General features: G+C 42.1%; 1 long non-coding RNA gene across 1 annotated transcript; it reads right to left on the bottom strand.

The window, feature by feature from the left end:
• Positions 1-5,171: 5,171 nt before the first annotated feature.
• Positions 5,172-14,396, bottom strand: LOC106015009 (uncharacterized). Its single transcript, XR_001186756.5, has 3 exons — positions 14,344-14,396; positions 13,643-13,707; positions 5,172-6,375 (listed from the first exon to the last, which is right to left on the bottom strand). It is a non-coding gene; the product is annotated as an uncharacterized lncRNA (long non-coding RNA).
• Between the last annotated feature and the right edge of the window lie 2,970 nt (positions 14,397-17,366).

Raw genomic sequence — 17,366 nt, 5'->3', positions numbered from 1 at the left:
GGCACACCTGAGCACCGGCTTAAGGTTCCTCAGTCAGGAAACCAGTAGTACCAGTGCCAGAATTTTTACAACTGGCTGCTTGGACACAAAAGTGACTCTTCCAGCCCCAGGGAGAGGGGCTCCAGCTGCATTCACTGCTCTGTACTGGTGTCCTTGGGCCCCACTGACCCTCTGCCACCACTGAGCCCGTACTCACACCAGGCACACAGCCAAAGCACACCTGTTTGCACCGAGACAGGCAAGTAAGCAAGTGAGCACTGGTAATTACATGGAAGAGTTTACACGAGGCTTCCATACATTGCCTTTTGAACAAGCACAGGGCCAGCAGGTGATAGGATAGGTGCGAGGGCTGTCATCCCATCTCAGACACATCTCAGACATCTCAGATAAGCCTCAAATTCCAATTCCTTCTGTACCTGGGAAAATACACTGATGTTAATAAGTGGTGCCTGCAAACAGAGGATCCCTGTAAACAAGATTCATATTGGACACCAGTATTTAGCTCTGCTTCAGATCCTTACAGAAGTGTTTGATGGCCCTATAGGGTTGCTTCTGTCAAAATGAAGAATGAAACACAGAAGGAAAACCATAAATAGTGATTAATGAAGGACAGTGCGTATTTAGTCACAGCTTTCAATTCAGACTTTATAATTTAAACTTCACTAATCGTCCTCATGATTTTGGCATCTGCTTGTCCCAGCCTACACACTATCTTTGAAGTAACAGAGCGGCTTGTCTTTGCAATTAAGCATTCAATGTAGCAACAAATCTTCAATTTGATGTGAGTCACACAGCTGCTAAATCAAACAATGTGTCACTAAACAAACCAGTTTTCTCCTGACCTCATATGATGATAATGATGACTTGTGAAACCGTCTTGAGATTTCTTTGGTATAATTTGCTGGCACTTTCTGACACACTCGTTTTCATAAATATAATTGAGTCCTGTGTTGGAAATGGGATACAGCAGTACACAAACAGTTGATAATAGTCATCGTGGAAATGAAGACAATCCACCTCAAAATCAGTCACTGAAAAAGCAAAATAATTTTCTAAAAGTAATAGATGTAAAGTACAGGGTGAGGAAAAGCTGCACCCAGATCAGTTCCAAGCATCACAAGCATCTGTATGTGCACAGACATTTTTAGAAATAACCCATCATCTTCAGCTTAATGCAGTCAAGGTGACCTTTGGTGACAAAACATTACTTAGAAACTCCATCTCTGCATTCAGGGACATAGGCCAGGGAAGAGCAGTGCTGAGGTAGCTGGGATGTGCAGTTCTGGGGCAGGCTGTGTTCCTAAAGCAAATACTGCTGTTACACACACTGTTATTTCACACTGCTGAAATTTCACAGAAGCTGGCTTTGGAGCCTTGATGGACACAGGCAGTTGCTTTGATGTCCACAGCAAATAGAAATTGGTGGTGCCCTTTTGTGTGCTTAGCCTTTTAGTGCTGCTCTTGAAGCCACCAGATCTCTGCAAGCCCAGCAAAGGGCACAGCTTTTTTGCCAGCTGTAGCTGAAAACATACAGGAGCACTTTCACTTCAAAAGTACAAATGTGGACCATGAAATCACCTCTGTGCAGGCTTTGCTGTTAGCTGCTGACACAGTGTGGTCAGTGGTCATCCTTTCAGGCAGCAGAATGGACTGTAGGGTTGACCTGATGCTATCTCCTCCCACCAGGGTCTGTGCCCCCATCATACGCCCACTGAGCCCAGCTGCAGCAGCTCTCCCTGAGCCACCCAGGGCACCTTCCCCTTGGCAGGGCTCTGGAAATATTGATGATGTGCCCCAGCTGCGGGGACAGGCCAGCTGAGGTCTTCTTGGCTAGTTGGGTAATTTTCAAAATAATGGCCTCAACTTTCTGCTTCATTTCAACTCAGAGGAGGGGGCAGATGCTTCCCAGGCCTGGCATAGGCTAAACTAGCAGATACTCCACTGTAATGTCCTTAGAAGCTTTCACGCTCTGTAGCTGAAGGGGTCCAGCTAGAAAGTCAGTCACGTTTTTTCCTATTTATACCTCTGGTACGCCTCTTCATCCGTTGGCATAAGCTCTTGACCCTCTTGTAGCGAACATAACATGCCCAGGCAGCTTCTCATGTCCACGTCAGTGTTAAATGGATTATGAATCTCTTGCACAGCACAAAATGAACTCAGCAATTTGAAAAATGGGACCCAGAAGCTGTGCAAGAGTCAAGATGTCATAGTCATGATGGTCTCCTGCACTCAGGCTAACACATTAATCTAATCATAGTATTTAATTAGCTTAATCAGCTTTTTCATTGTTCTGCACCACTTTACTTCAGTTCTAAAAATAATTTCCAAGGGTAAAAAAACTCACTTTGACAAAGGAGGAGCTTGTATGAAGCAAGAGAGGATTCAGCATTAGATACGGGTTGCCCAGGGAAGTGGTGGAGTCACTGTCCCTAGGGGTGTTTGAGGAAAGGAGAGGTTGGATGTGGTACTTAGGAACATGTTTTAGTGGCTAATACAGGGGGACAGTTGGACTACATGATCCTGGATGTCTTTTCCAACCTTAATGATTCTATGATTTTATATGAGCCATCACCTGCCTGAATGGACAAATGAACCCTATTCAACAGGCAAGAGAGAGCCACTTACTAACACAATTTCATGTTTCAATCAGTGCATCAAAGAGGAATAAAATAAAGTCACTCAATTTTGACAGCAGTGCCAAGAGAAATAGGCTTCATGCTCTGTATTCTCTTTAACAATTGTCTTTGTCTGCCTCAGAAGTAGTAGTAGAAGTAGTAGTAGTAGAAGTAGTGGTAGAAGTAGTACACTTCATGTACTACATGCAGTACAATGAATGCTATAAGCATAGCTGCTGATCTAAACAAACAAACAAACAAACAAAAAAAGTAAAATAAGATGCCAGCAAGGAAAAGACAATAGTTAAAAAATCAGTTGTTTCTCACAGAAAGAAAACAGAATTCAGAATGACATTTGCCACAGAAAGGCAACCACTTAGAGAAAACATGAAAGGTTTACAAGCCTCACTTGTCTTGATTACATACATTTATAAAATTTGATTTTGCAAATCTTCACCTTCATTTGTACCACTGACTTCATCTGACATCCCTCTGGCAGCAGAGGCTTTCCCACCCAGCTACTGCAAAGCTGGAAATGTGGCTGATTCCAAGCTGTCTCATTAACAAAAATCAAAATGAACAAACCTATTCCTTTCACGATGAAGGCATGATATGTATTTTCAAATTTAAATCTACAGACTGTTCTTGCAACATACTTTCATGTCTTCACAACAGCAGTAAATTTTTAAAAGGTGAAAGCTGAGATGCTCTCATATCCTACAGTTCCAGGAGCTGGAAGGTACACAGCTCAATCCCAAGGCTTGTGGTAAAGACAGGTCACAGAGCTATGGGTATATTCATACCATTGTGTATAGTCCTAAGGATGGAGTAATACTTAGGAAGGAGTAATTCTAAGGAAGGAGCCTGATGCAGAGCAGAGACTGTGTGAAGGGCACAGACTATCTTGAAGGATGAAGCAGGATGTTCAGACACTCTCTAAAAACCCTTGCCATTGCTTGTGTCCCACTGCTGGCATTCACTTATAAATATCCACCAGGAAGATTTCAGAGGCAGGCAGATCTCCCCACATAGCTGTAAGTAAATGGCAGGCCTAATGCAACCAAGTCTTCAAAGTGTTCCTTCTGCTGTTTCTTAGAAGAAAATTGGGTCAGATCTAGCAGCTGAAGTGTTCTGGGAGCTTGACTTTAATAACAGTCTAAGCTATCAGCACACCACCCTCACACAGGCTGCCGCACGTACAATGGAGTGGACTTGCCGCTGTTACCATTTCAGGATGCAAAAGCCTGGAGAAGGGAGCGCCTCTTCCCTGCCCACATATCTCAAAATACACCTAAAAGGCACTTTGAGCATTATGACTCTGTTCAGCTGATACATAAATTATGTGCCAGCTGGAATGATGCTAGCAGGGCTTTTCTTTACACTGCTGGCCAGAAGAAAACTTCCAGGAGGGAGATACCAAGCAGGTTTGCCTCCACAAAATACTTGGCAGCCAGCCTCCTGGGAAGTACCTATGGGGGCTACTGGGTCACTGCAGGCCAGGGGGGAAACTCAGTCCCCAGCCCCTCAAAAACTGGTATTTCAGTACAAATTTCTATGGCAAATATGTAATAAATGGACAGCCAGGAGAAGTATGGGAGTGAAGTGTCTGAGGGCAGTAAAGGCTGATGGGGAAGAGATGTGTGGGATACTGGAACTGGTATGGCAGCTTAAAATAAAAGATTTAAAACTACTTTGTACAATTTATTTTAATTTCTTACCTTGCCAAGACGGCACTTTTCTCAGCCTGATAAAAGTTAGTATGACTGCAGGTGATTGGTTTTGTGGTATCCTACCTGCACACTATTAATTATCACAAGCTTTTTAGGGTTCTTTTAATCTTTTGTATTCTAAGGACTCATTTACCGTAGACAAGGGGCAAACAACATTTTTGTTCTGCTTTATTTTAAAAATCTTAGCTGAAACTATTTTCAAAAATCCTCAACCACAATATTTAGCATGCATTCTCGTGATCTGCAAGATTGCTGCTTATTTTCCAATATTTGACCTTCAGAATATTATATTGATGCTTCAGAAAGGACTCAAATGCTCAGATGTTGACTTTCATGCCAAGTACAAGTTTCATACACTGGGTGGCATACACAGCCCTGTGCAAGCATTACTCTCTGTCTAGCTAGTCTGATCCAAATGTTTGTGATTGCATTGATAAATTTCATTACTCTGCAGCTTTTAATTATTGTAAAATTCTTCTCATTTTGAAGACCTTCATTAAATATATTCAATACTAAGATGTAGCAAGCAAACTTGAGAGTGCCCACAAATACAGCAGTAAATGCCAATTTTCATTTCTTAGCCAGAGCAAAAGGGAACCACCAATAAGTCAGGACTAGCAGCAGCTGACAGTAAATCCACCATCTATAAGAAACATATAGTTAACTAACTGGAATAATCAGATGTGTTTAGTTAATATGCAGTTAAATAACAATAACGTTAAAACAAAATAATAACTACAACACTGACTCTGAGATCAAGCAGGTTCAAGCAGGACAGGTTTTCCTGTAACTAGCTGAAAACTAGAGCAGGCCATCATGTTTTTAGCACCATTTTATTTCTCCTTTTCTAACCAAGATGTTTTCTCAACGTGCAGTTTTGACCCCTGATTTCTCCAGAAGGTTTGAGAGGTGCAGAGCTGCAGGATGGTTTTGGTCTCTTCCCTGTGGGAGGCAGGATTTTGGTACCCTCAAGCTGTGAAATGGATGTGCTGTGCTGTGCTGTAGCTGTGCCTCTGTGCAGGCTGGGTGCAATTTATCAGCAATTTCACGTGCTCAGGAATCCAAACACATACGTATAATCATATTTGTCTGCTGTGGTTTATCTTCAGCCAAAGAGCAAACAGGTTAACAATATCAGCATACTGAAAGAGCAGCCAGCAAGGACAGCATTTATACACCTGGGTGGTATAATACAGGAAGAAAACACAAAAGCATCATAAATCCGCATTTTAGAGCCGTAAGGGACTCATGCTTACAGCTGGCACATTTCAGGATCTCAAATTGCTTATATTAAATACCCATGAGGATAAGCAAATTGGGGATTACGGCGTCTGGTTTACACTGTCACCATGCCACATGTCCTAGAACATTTAGTCACCTGCTTTCCACTTGTATAGACACGCACCATTTTTAGGAGCAAACATTTAAGATGAAGTATTTGTGCTTTAAGCAATGCAGGAAAAGGCACAGACTGTCAACAGGAAAATCTAACTAGTCTGGCTCCATCTTACTGGTAGCAAAGAAAATATTTCAAAGAGGAAATGGAATTTTCTATCTCTGGGAGCTACTTTAAAATGAAGATTTAACAGCCTGCATGATCACAATGTACTTTGAGGCCAAAGTACGTCATCCCTGAGGGCTCCCTCTTGGTCCCTTTAGCCCTGTACAGCATTTCTGAATCCAGCCTTGTTGTTTGTTGAGCATTTGGTGCCATAGGAGATTTCCAGTGTATTTTGCAGCTGGGATCACTTACACTCAGTTGGCAACTGAGTTCTGGCCATGCTGGCATCTCCTTGGGCTGGCAGCCTGCCTTGGTCTCCTTTTTCACTGCAGCTCTTCCATGAAGAAACAAATTGCAGATTTGCCACGGCAGTGCAGGAGCATCACCAAGGCCAGCCAAAGAGAGCTCAAACCATTATCCTCTGACCATCGTGCACCATCTGGAAGTGGGTTAGCATGCATTGTGCAGCACTAATGTGGTATTTCATGATATCCCAGTGACAGATGAAGCAATCATGATCTGGCGTATCCTATGCAACAGAGAAAGCATGTGACATAGTCCTCTAGGAGATGTCCTCAATGCAGAAAGAAACTGCTTTTACTGACTTTCGGTTGGAGGGAAAATAAGGGAGCATTTACAGCTCCAAAAAACAGTTTCCCCATCCTTTAGCATGGCATTCAGTCAGGCTGTTCTAGTATTCTCTCCCACATTCATACATAGCACTGTTGATAAGCTGGAAGCCAGTGGATTTGTTGGCTTTGACCATATGGTCCTTTGGGGATTTGGGACTTGGTGAGAGATTTATACAGATACAAACCTAGATACCTATATACACACGTGTGTGAGCTAAGTATGTCAGCTGCGTTAGAACTGATGGAATCAAAGTGTCAGTGAAGTGTAGGGGGACTGAGGCCATCAGCCAACTGGTTTCTCTGGTAGAGGGGGCTCAGGCTCCTCAGGCCATACTGCCTGTTATTGTGTTGGCTTTTGGGGATGGTGGTTGTGGACCATATATAGGATAAGCTGGGTAGCTTTCACATTTAGCAAACAAAGCTTTTTGCCAAAAAGAAACAGTTTAATGGAATGATTTCAACACCAAACACAGAAAATGCTGCCTAAGCAGAAATTAAACTATTTTCATTCTTTTAATGAACTTTGCCATCTACAGTGGTGCTTTCCCAGAGAGTCACCTCCCTGCATCATGGCTTTTATAGAATATTATATTTTGTGAGGAGCTCTCAAAAGCTGTGTAATTACCATAATTTTCTCTTCTGTTTCCCTGATGTTTGTTTAGCTCTTTTGTCAGTAACCAACTGGCAGTAAAATGGCCTGGGCTCAATTTCCAAGTATTCCAACTGAAAACACTTGATTGACACCAGCTCAAGCCTCCATCTGGTACTCGGGGAAACTTGCAGTACGCTGTCTGTGTGCTCATGACAGAGCAACGCTGCTCACTTGCCAGCAAAGGGCTCTGTTAGGAACGCAGCTGGATTGGAAGTGCATTTGCTGAGCTACTGCCCACTCCCTGCTCCTCGTCTGTGGGGCACCAGCCATCACCTGCCACCAGTTACCAACAGTGTGGATGGGGCTGCAAAGGCATAAATACCTGTCTGGCTCTGAGAAGGGATGTACAATATGAACTTTGTTTCCAGAAAGCCCTTATGAATTTCCCCTGATGGCAGGCAGATTCAAGATTGCATGACCTTATAACAACTCTGTCTGCCTAGAGCTTTCAGGGTAATTTATGCTTCCTACCAGACCAAGCTAAATGCCTCCTGGCTAGTTTGCTTTATTGTATCAGCATAGCCTCCTACACTGCTGAGAAAACAATGTTAGTCAAAATGGCCTTTTTAGTTACCAAATCTGGACCTACCTGCTTCTTTACCACTCATGACCCTTCAGAACAACCAATGTAGGAAGATGTGGCCTTGTTAAGTTCTAAGTGCCTACACTAAATTTTCAGATCAAGCAGAACGTCTAATGATATTGCCATCAACTAGTTTTGGAAGAGGCAACAGCAAATGGAGCAACCTCATGGCTTGTCTAGTACAGGAAACCACAGGAATACAACTTTAGGATGCAATGGACCACTTTGATGATTTGTGCTGGGTGATGGTAGTAGAAGTATGAACGATCATCTATAAATAGGACTACAGACAACATAAATATTCTTTCTGTGTGTACTGGTTTGGGCTGGGATGGAGTTAATTTTCTTCAATGCATCACATATGGTGCTGTGGATTTGTGACCAAAACAGTGCTGATAACTAAACAACGTTTTAGCTATTGATCAGCAGTGCTTGCACTGCATCAAGGCCTTCTTCGTTTTTCACACTGCTCCATATGGTGTCATGTTCAGCAATAACAACTGGGGAAAAGAAGAGGGAGACAGTGTTCAGCCTGATGACATTTGCCTTCCCAAGTAATGGTTAGGCATGATGGAGCTCTGCTTTCCTGGAAGTGGCTGAAGATCTACCTGCCAATGGGAAGTAGTGAACAAATCCCTTGTTTTGCTTTGCTTGCGCATGCAGCTTTTACTTTACCTAGTAAACTGTTTTTAACTCAACCTATGGGTTTTCTCACCTCTACCCTACCAAATCTCTCCCCCATCCCACTGGGGGGAAGTGAGCGAGCAGCTTCATGGTACTTAGCTGCTTATTGGGGCTAACCCACACCTCCTTGCCAGCCAACATTTCAGAGGACTCAGTTTCCCCACTGTGTGAGAGCTATGGTGTATATACTAAACCTTACCTGGGCATTGCAATCCATGCAAGACTGGAAGACAGAATCCAGAGGAAGAGACCTAAAACCAGCAGGGACCTGGGACTTCATTGTTTTTGGTGATCTAGGAACAGGCAGGACATGAAGCTCTGCCACAATAGAGCAAAGCTGAAGTGCTAACAGGTGGATGCTGCTGCTCTGCCTTTATGTGTTCGATACACACTGAGAGAGGCAGAGAGCCATCAGTACAACAAAGGACACATAAGCTAACATGGGCAAAATAAACTGCATGGAGAATTTCTTGGTCTTTACCAGCCATAAGTATGATCTACATGAGGCTGTGGCTGCCCAAGAGGAGCCTAACGTACAGTTCCTAATGAAGAGGAAAGCAAACATAGTGAATTTTAAAGAAAAACAAGAGGAAAATGCATACAAAAAGGAGAAAATTGTTTTGACAGCTAGGGAGATAACTGAATATACCTTGGACACTGAATACCTTGTACAAAAACAAAGCTGAAGAGATTGCTTCTTTTTCCTTTTTTTTTTTTTTTTTTTCCCAGCAGAGCACTTCCAGAGACAACTTTTTAATTTAACTTTTCTGTTTTCCTTGGCTGTAAACAAACACTTCTGAATCAACAGCTGAACAACTTCTGAGTTTGTTCTGTCCCTTTCCAATTGCACCCATCACAGCAAGGTCAGACCGCATCAATCTGTTACCCTCGCATTTCCCCAAAGAGGACCACATCAACCTTATTAGCGCTGGGAGCTTTCCACTAGCGCTTGGCCAAAGATGTCCCCGAGCACTTGGGCTCACCATGGCAACCCACATTACAGAGGAGAGCCTTCAGGAGGGCATGGAAGATAAGTCAGACATCGTCCTTGATGTATGCTACTGCTCAGCAGTCATGCCAGCTTTCAATGGGAAGGGGACTAAATTCTGGCCTCATTTTCTCCGCTGGAGATTTGGAGTCGTTTTACCAGTCGCTAAGATTTTCAGTGTTTAATGAGGGATTTTGGCTCTGAGATCTAGGTCTCAGGTGCAGGAATTGATGGGCTGATCAAAAAAGAAAGAGAGACCATATATATATCTCAGATGGATGCGCTTGCAAAGGTCTGCTTGTCAACAAAATTATAACCTTGCACCTCTATCCACATTGACACCTCAAAAAAAATTAAGTCAGAAAATGTACTGAAACCTCAGATCTTTAACACTGCTGATAACAGCGTGGGTGCAGGAGGAACCCAGTGCTGGGGCTGCCAGTGACCTCAAGCATGAATAGCAAATGCTGTGTGGTATATTTAAAATGCTGTATTGTAATACAGCATTTCCTATATGGTGACTCCTGGACTTGCTGTGATCTGCTGAGTTTTATGTCAGAGCTTACCTTGTCATCAGTTTGTCAGCTCCTGTAAGAAAACTGGGGAGATGGATTTGATGGTTTTTGTTATGCAGGTTTTTTAAATTAAATAGAATCAAGTCAGTGTCAGCAAAGAATAGTCCTGTGCTTGCAGACATTAGTACAGTAGTGCGGTAACCTCTACTTAAAAGCATACAGTAGAGAAAATCAGCAAATATTCTAGGCTAATACATACTTTAAGATGTCACTTTATCTCAAGTCTGTGGATCAAGACAGGACTTCTTAAGGCAGTTCCTCTCACCTAAGGCAGGTATTTGTAGAGGACAGCTAGCTAACTCCTCACCACAGACATTTAAGGTTTTGAGGACTAGCATTAAGTGAGATGCCACTCAACACACAAATGAGATTCACCCTGTCCTCCGCATCTTTCTCTGTTCACCCACTCATGAGGAAAACGTCCTCCCCCCTGAAAAAAAGAAATCAGAATGTGCAATTACATCTGAATTTTAATTCCCTGGGAGCCGCTATGGGAATGGGAGGGGGGTGAGGCAGGTTCATGCATTGTGAACTCTATCATTTAAATAGCTTCGTTCCCAGCAGCAGGAGACAAAGTTAATCTTCCCCAGGGGAGAAGAGGGCAGCAGATGTATTACCACAGCTCATTAACATCACCTTACAAGGGTGAAGTCCACCTGTGATGATAGAAGAGCGGATGAGGCATATATTGTTAGGACAAAACCATGTCAGATCTGGCCAGATTTCACCTTCTAAATTAGAATTTGTTGTTATTTGACTTCCATCTTTTCTTAACCATTGAAACAGGAAGGGTAGAAAATAGGCACGTAAATGGTATGGGGACATCATTTTCCCCTGATCCAGAGCAGAGACAACTCAAGTTTTAAATGAAAACTAAAAGTAATTTTTAATTTTAGTTTTAAATATAGAAGATGACTCATTACAGAGAGAATTTGTCAGCCTGCAGAGACAATGGCAGATGCCAACAGGAGAGCAGTCTCGCTCACTTGCACAGTGCCCAGCCTCACGTAGGAGAAAAAGTGAAAAAACCTCTCTGGGACCTCAAAACTGGTAAAAGGGCTCTGAGGAGGGTACTTGGGCTGGAACCCAGCTACCAACACCAACTGGTCCCCCTGGTCAAGCAGCAGCTCTCCAGCCCTGTGCCACTGCCAGAAGCTATGCTGCAAGGAAGGAGTTGACCCTGGCACGTTCGCTCCTTCCCCAGGGCACTGCACAAGGCTCTCCCAAACCTGTGGAGAGATAAGACCTGAACTGGGTACCCCAGATGGTATTTGCTATCTAGCATATGCTTCCAGAGCACACGTTGTTTCAGTCATTTCTCACTCTGCGGATTGGTGGAGACTGGCTTTAGGGAAACACCTCGCACCTTCCCTGAGTGCTCACACACATTTCAAGTACTTCCCCTGTCTAATAGCTGCCACCCATAAGACCTGGGTTGTAGTGGTCATTTAAAACTGCTTTCTTCCAAGTATTCTTGTTCGGTGTCAGAACTCATAAGGGTGAAATATGAGGACTGTTTTTAGGTTATTCTCACTCCTACTAAACTTCTCAGCTGAACACCTCTCAAGGAAATCTTTATTTAAATTCATTTAAAGATGCTGTGATCTGCCTTGGAAACATCTTTAAATGCTGGGAGCAAGACAGGGAAACTATTCAGATCAAAAACTGTGCTGTGGTTTCATTTCTATGCTGTAGGTGTAGGACATTTTTTGTTGCAGCCTCCTGACTCCCCCCATTCGACTTCTGGAAGTCCCTTCATGATGAAATGATGCTGTGATTTTATGGCTGCTCAAACTCAGGCTTTTGTACACAGCCCTGCAGCTTTAACTGAGCATTTCTTAAACCACACATCCTTTTGAGGTATGTTGATGCCTTCAGATTTCTTTTCATAAATGTTTCCTTGAATAAAACATCCCACAACCTTTATTCCAGTCACATACATGATTTATGCCTGCCTGTTTCTGAGAGGAGTGAACAGATGCATACTGTAAGGGGACAGGGAGGGCAACATTTAATGCGTCCTCCAGCATATATTGAAATAAAATTTTAAAAGTGTTCTATATTTCATTTATCACCATGTTACCTTCTAAATGTAGAGACTTCCTTCACGTGTTTTAGTATCTTCCTTCCTCTCTTCCTGTAAACTAACACGTCTTGGACACTTTGTTGTTTCCCCAGTATAGAAAATAGCCAGTGTATTTTTAACTACATTTTTGGTGTCTTTTTCTCATTACATGGTTTACATAACTTTGGGCGGGAATTTTCAATAGGAAGGAACTTCTACTGGAGGAAGCAGGCTCCAGCCGATGCCTGTTTACTAAAAGACAATTTACATATTTGTAGATAAATAAAAACTTACGAATGACTAATTTGGTGGCTTCAGGCCACCACCCATATCTGATGACCATGAGGAACTATTACCTTTGTCCTGGGGTGGAGCCCCAAGAATCCTGTAGTGCCTCAGCACAGTGTAGCAAAACTGCAGGCTCTTGCAGGCCTCTTCCCAAGGCACAAATTTCCCTTGGAGGAAGCGACTCAGCAGAAAAAAATGCTCCAGTCCCTATTCATATACCTTTGCCTCCACACTTTCTCCTTGGAGATATGGAAGGAGAGAATGAGACTGGCCCTGTATCTCCACCTCACTCTCATGCTATGATGGAAATGTTCCCAGAGTAAGCATCGACCTTCACATATTGATGAATTTATAAAAATCTGTGTGCTGTGTGAGCCTCACTGGTTAATAAACCAGCTTTACAAAATGGGAGCACGTTTTTAATCCTGTTCTCAGAGAGGAATAGAAAGGAACACACGAGTCATAGCAAGTCATAATAATTTAGACACTTAGGGACAACCAACAAAACAAACCATGCTGCAAATGCTATTGAATAAACTACTGGCACTGAAATCAATCAAGCAAACTGGAGCTGTTCATAAATGGACGGCTGAAGGAATTAAAATTAGGACGGTGTCACAGGTCAGCTATCTCTTTACAAGCATTTGGTCAGGAATAAACATTTTTTATCCACAGTAATGAGCAGTTCTCACTGTACCTGTATTAAATAACAGTCTTCCCTCAGTGATCCTGCAGGGATAGGAGAATTGATCTGCTGAGAACAATTGTAGATTTGGAGTCTGACTTTGAGGGCATACTAGAGGAAAATGAATATTCCTCAGGATTTTTCTGTGGAAACTCAACTTGAGAGGTAACTAAATGGGATCAATCCGAGCACACAATTTTGCCTCAAAACTGAACTGAAACACAGGTTCCCTGAAAACTCATCATCCCACCATGTTCCGTTCACCTCCCTGGAGGAACCAGGACCCACAGAGCAGGACTTTAGGACAGCTATGTAAAACAGTCCCTGACACATCAGCTTATGATTTAGCCATTTCTGTGTGCCCAAAGCTGTAAATGCTCTGGTTTTGTCCTATGTGATGAACTGTCTTGGAAAGGCATAAATAATACTGATTCTTACATATTCGCTCACTTATCTTACACCTTTCTTCTCTATTATTTTGCAAACATCACAGAAAAGAGGCATTTTCCCCTTCACAGCCATCCACTTTTTTTTTTTTTTTTTTTTTTTTTCCCCTGTTGCAATGGGCTTAGAAACCACTTGGGGGAACTTTTTACATTGCAGTTAATTATAGATAAAGAAATTGTGCTGTCATAAGTACCTACCGGTCTGACTCAGCTGCTTTTATGAGCGTTGAATGTAGTAGAAATCCAGCTGATTTCACTCGGAGCTGTCGAATATTTAGGACACTTGAAAATAAAGCATTCTTTAGATTTTCTTCTGTGGTTATAGGGTTTGGGAAAGTTTGGATTTAGGTAAATTCCCGATTGAACATCAAACTGGCATTGAAGCTATTTATTTATTTATTTTAAGTCTTGAATTGTATATTGATCTAAAAAAGCTGGGAAATGTTATTTAGTTGCTAAACAGGATTTTGTAGAGCTGTTAAGATAACTATTGTGGACAGTTAGATTGAGGTCGTGCTAGAACTGGTTCAACAGATAGCAGCAAAAATCTTGCAGGACCTTCTCCCCTTAAAGCTCTTTCATTTAAAATATTGTTTGTGCCCTCATAAGTAAGAGCTGGGTGGGAGCAGAAACGAGCACAACAAACTTTCTCCAGCTGCCAGGAGCTGCAAAGCCGTTCCCTAAGCCCAGGCAGCGGTGGCAGAGACACAGAAGCAGCACCAGGTGGAGCTCGGCCACTCTTTTCGCCTTGAAAATCCTCCCTATAAATCTCACCTTCCGTATGTAAGGCTGTACAAAATAGATTTTTTTTTTTTTTTTGGGAGGTGGGGGGGAGAACATCCTTTGAATTTAATATTGAATGCCAAATAATATTACACTGTGTTATGGTGCTGCTGTACCTGTGCTGGAAGACAACACCATGTGCAGTCAACCCCAAGAGTGGGGACAAAGCCCTAGGTGATGCTCCCGTGTCCCTCTTATAGCCCTGTGACTCAGCCAGCTGTGCTGTGTTTTCATCACTGCAACTGCTTCCACCTGGCTCTGATGACCTCCTGGTCTCAGCCTAGCAGTCAGGCACTGGGCACAGCTCCTTCATCCTTGGCTAGTTGATCAGTTTTGCTTCAGGGATGTTCTCCTCTCTCCCTGCCATGGTCCTGGAGCAAGCAGCCCTCTCCAGCCAGGCTGCCCACAGCACTCCAGGTAGCAGGACTGCAGCATTTCCCACGCTGTGCTTTTTCACACAACACCAAGGCATTAATCCTATGTGCTTCTAAGGTTGCGAGAAATGAAAGATTACCCAGTGAGGGACAAAGTTATGCCCTTTATGCCTCAAACTGCATCTAAACCCAGGAGTACTTTTATTTAAAACAAATGGACTGTTAGGGCACTAATTTGTGCATTAAAAAAAAAATATGTCTGAAACCCTTTATCTGTGACAAATCATGGAAACATCCATTTAAGTCCCAGTGAAATCAATGGGACTGAAGTGCATATCTTAGTTTCATCCTGAGGCTGGTTGCCTTCCAGGCAGAGGCAGAGGCTGGTGGCAGGACAGTGACCAGCAAACACTGCCGTGCCCCCTGCTTCTCCTCCTCCTCAACCAGCAGGGACAAGGGAAATGCTCTGGGCAGAAGCATTTTAGGGAAGAAATGAAGCAAAGAGAGAAACAAAGCAGAGCAAGAAGTGAACAGAGATATTCCCAAGTGACAAACATGAGGCCTGTGAGAAGGTTTTTTTTTTTTTTTTTTTTTTTTTCAGATGATAGAGAACAAACAGAGCACTTGGTAGTCCAAAGCATGCACATAGATAGTTGTGTGAAAGGTTGGTGGGGTTATTTTGTTTTTGCAATAAATATGATCTTGTGGTCTTTGGCAGGTTATTGGATAAATCTCAGAGGCTCAAAGTACATATGCTGAGGTTATGCAGCTCCCCTCATTTAAAGGTCATCACTGGGATTTGTGGAAATTTACACTATGAATGCTTGTCTTTGACAAAACCATCAGGAGATTTCTCCCCGAGAAAACAGTAGATTGGAGTTTGGTATCTCCCTGGTATGACTTCACACAGCTAACTAACTAAAAATGTGATAGCTCAGAGGCACAGCATTGCCAGGTGAGCTCCCAGTGGAGCTCTGGTTTGCCCAGCACCAGTACTTTGGGAGAACTGGCAAGCAACCCCTCAGCTTCTGACTGGGACATCTTGGGAGCCTAAGGATTTATATCACCCTTTAAATATTTACGTTGCAGCAAAAGTTTTATCTATTATGACAAATTTTTAAATAGAGATTGAAATGATCATTTTTCTTCTTGCTGTAGGAGTACACGTTTTTCTTTGCCTCCAAGTCTAGAGGCTTAGGGTTGCCTGGTTACTCTGACTCAGAAGCTCTGTGAGGTGTCTCTTGATGAAGAAGCAGATACAATTTGGCAATTAGAGATGCTTGATTTGTCATCTAAATGTAGAAATCCTTAGGAAAAAATAACCATTTGAAGAGCAGTTGTACAGAACCAGCAGTGAGAAACTCTTATAACATACGTTGGTATTGAACATGACCGTGTCATTTATCATAGATGCAGGAAGGTCATCAATAATGTATACAATAATTAGTTTTTTTTTTTCTTATTTTTTTTTCCAGTGTTCAATTAATAGAATCCTGTTTATAGCATATATGAATTGCAAATGTGATCAGAAAAACATTTTTGTTGAAGAATTTCCCCACAGACTAGTACTATAAAAAGACTGTTCAGCTGGCAATCTATTCATCTCAGGCTGGAGTTAAAGACACACCGTCTATTCAGGTTAGGGCCAGAGCACAACCATCACAGCAAGATAAAAGCATCTTACATGCTTAAGTGTGTGTGTACATGCATAATTGTACATACGTAATATGTATGTATAAATTCATCCAGATGTTCTCGTGACTACACTCTTGTGCTGATTTGGGAAATCTGTGGTTGCAGAAATGGTTTTATTTTGCAAAGTATTTAATTTAGAACTGAAGCCATGTTGTTTTACTACTTGCTTCGTAGACATCCTTTCTTTGCTTGCATGTTGATGAATGGCAGCAAACAGTCTGAAAGCAAGGATGGGCATTTAGTGGTGGGGAAGGTTTGTGGGAAGGTGCCATCTCTGGACCGAAGGTTTTGCTTAGAGGTCCAGGGAGCAGAAAGGCTCTGCCAGTGTAAACTCCAAAAGGTCACAATTTGATTTAATGAACTTAACCTTCAAGAAAACAAACCTGTTTCAAGTAGAATATCCCCTTAGGCTTACTTGATTCAACTAGCAATAAATGCAGAACAAACACAATGAAAAAGTCCCATTTTGTAAATCCTGCCATGTTTTTAATCAAGTGTAACCAACTCATTTTATAAAGCCTGAGATTAAATTTGGCTACATAATGCTAAATCTAGTAGAGGTAAGGTAGATCCATGGCATTATGATGTTTCCTTTATACACCTGGTATTATGCCTACTGCTATAAACCTACATCACCTATGTCTGAATAATCATTTGTAACTTGTATATCAGATGTGCTGCCATAGACTCTCTTTGGATACTGCCTAGTTAAATGGGGCGATTCACTTAAATATCTCCATGCTGTTAGGATTTCCTACTTATATTATCTTTTTTCAGCTCTTAAAATGCAATGGCTTTGAGAGAGAAACAAACAACTATAGGTGTTTCTTCTCTTGTTATTATAAAGGATAACTCAGGAAAAAACATATATCTCGCAGCCTTATTTTTGGTACTATATAACTGTCTTTAACAACCATTTTAAATATGAAACTGTGAAACTCTTAGCTATTAATGATATCTAGAACTTCTTCAATGAACATTGGTAAAGAAAAATTGTACCTCGCTGATCTTTTAAAGACTTCTTTAAAATTATTTTCATTTTTACCAGAATCAGCTGCATAGGTTATGAA

The sequence above is a fragment of the Anas platyrhynchos genome, chromosome 2, assembly GCF_047663525.1.
Source record: "Anas platyrhynchos isolate ZD024472 breed Pekin duck chromosome 2, IASCAAS_PekinDuck_T2T, whole genome shotgun sequence".
Classification (NCBI taxonomy): Eukaryota; Metazoa; Chordata; class Aves; order Anseriformes; family Anatidae; genus Anas; species Anas platyrhynchos.
The sequence above is the reverse complement of the archived record's forward strand: the minus strand, read 5'-3'. Positions and strand labels throughout refer to the sequence as shown.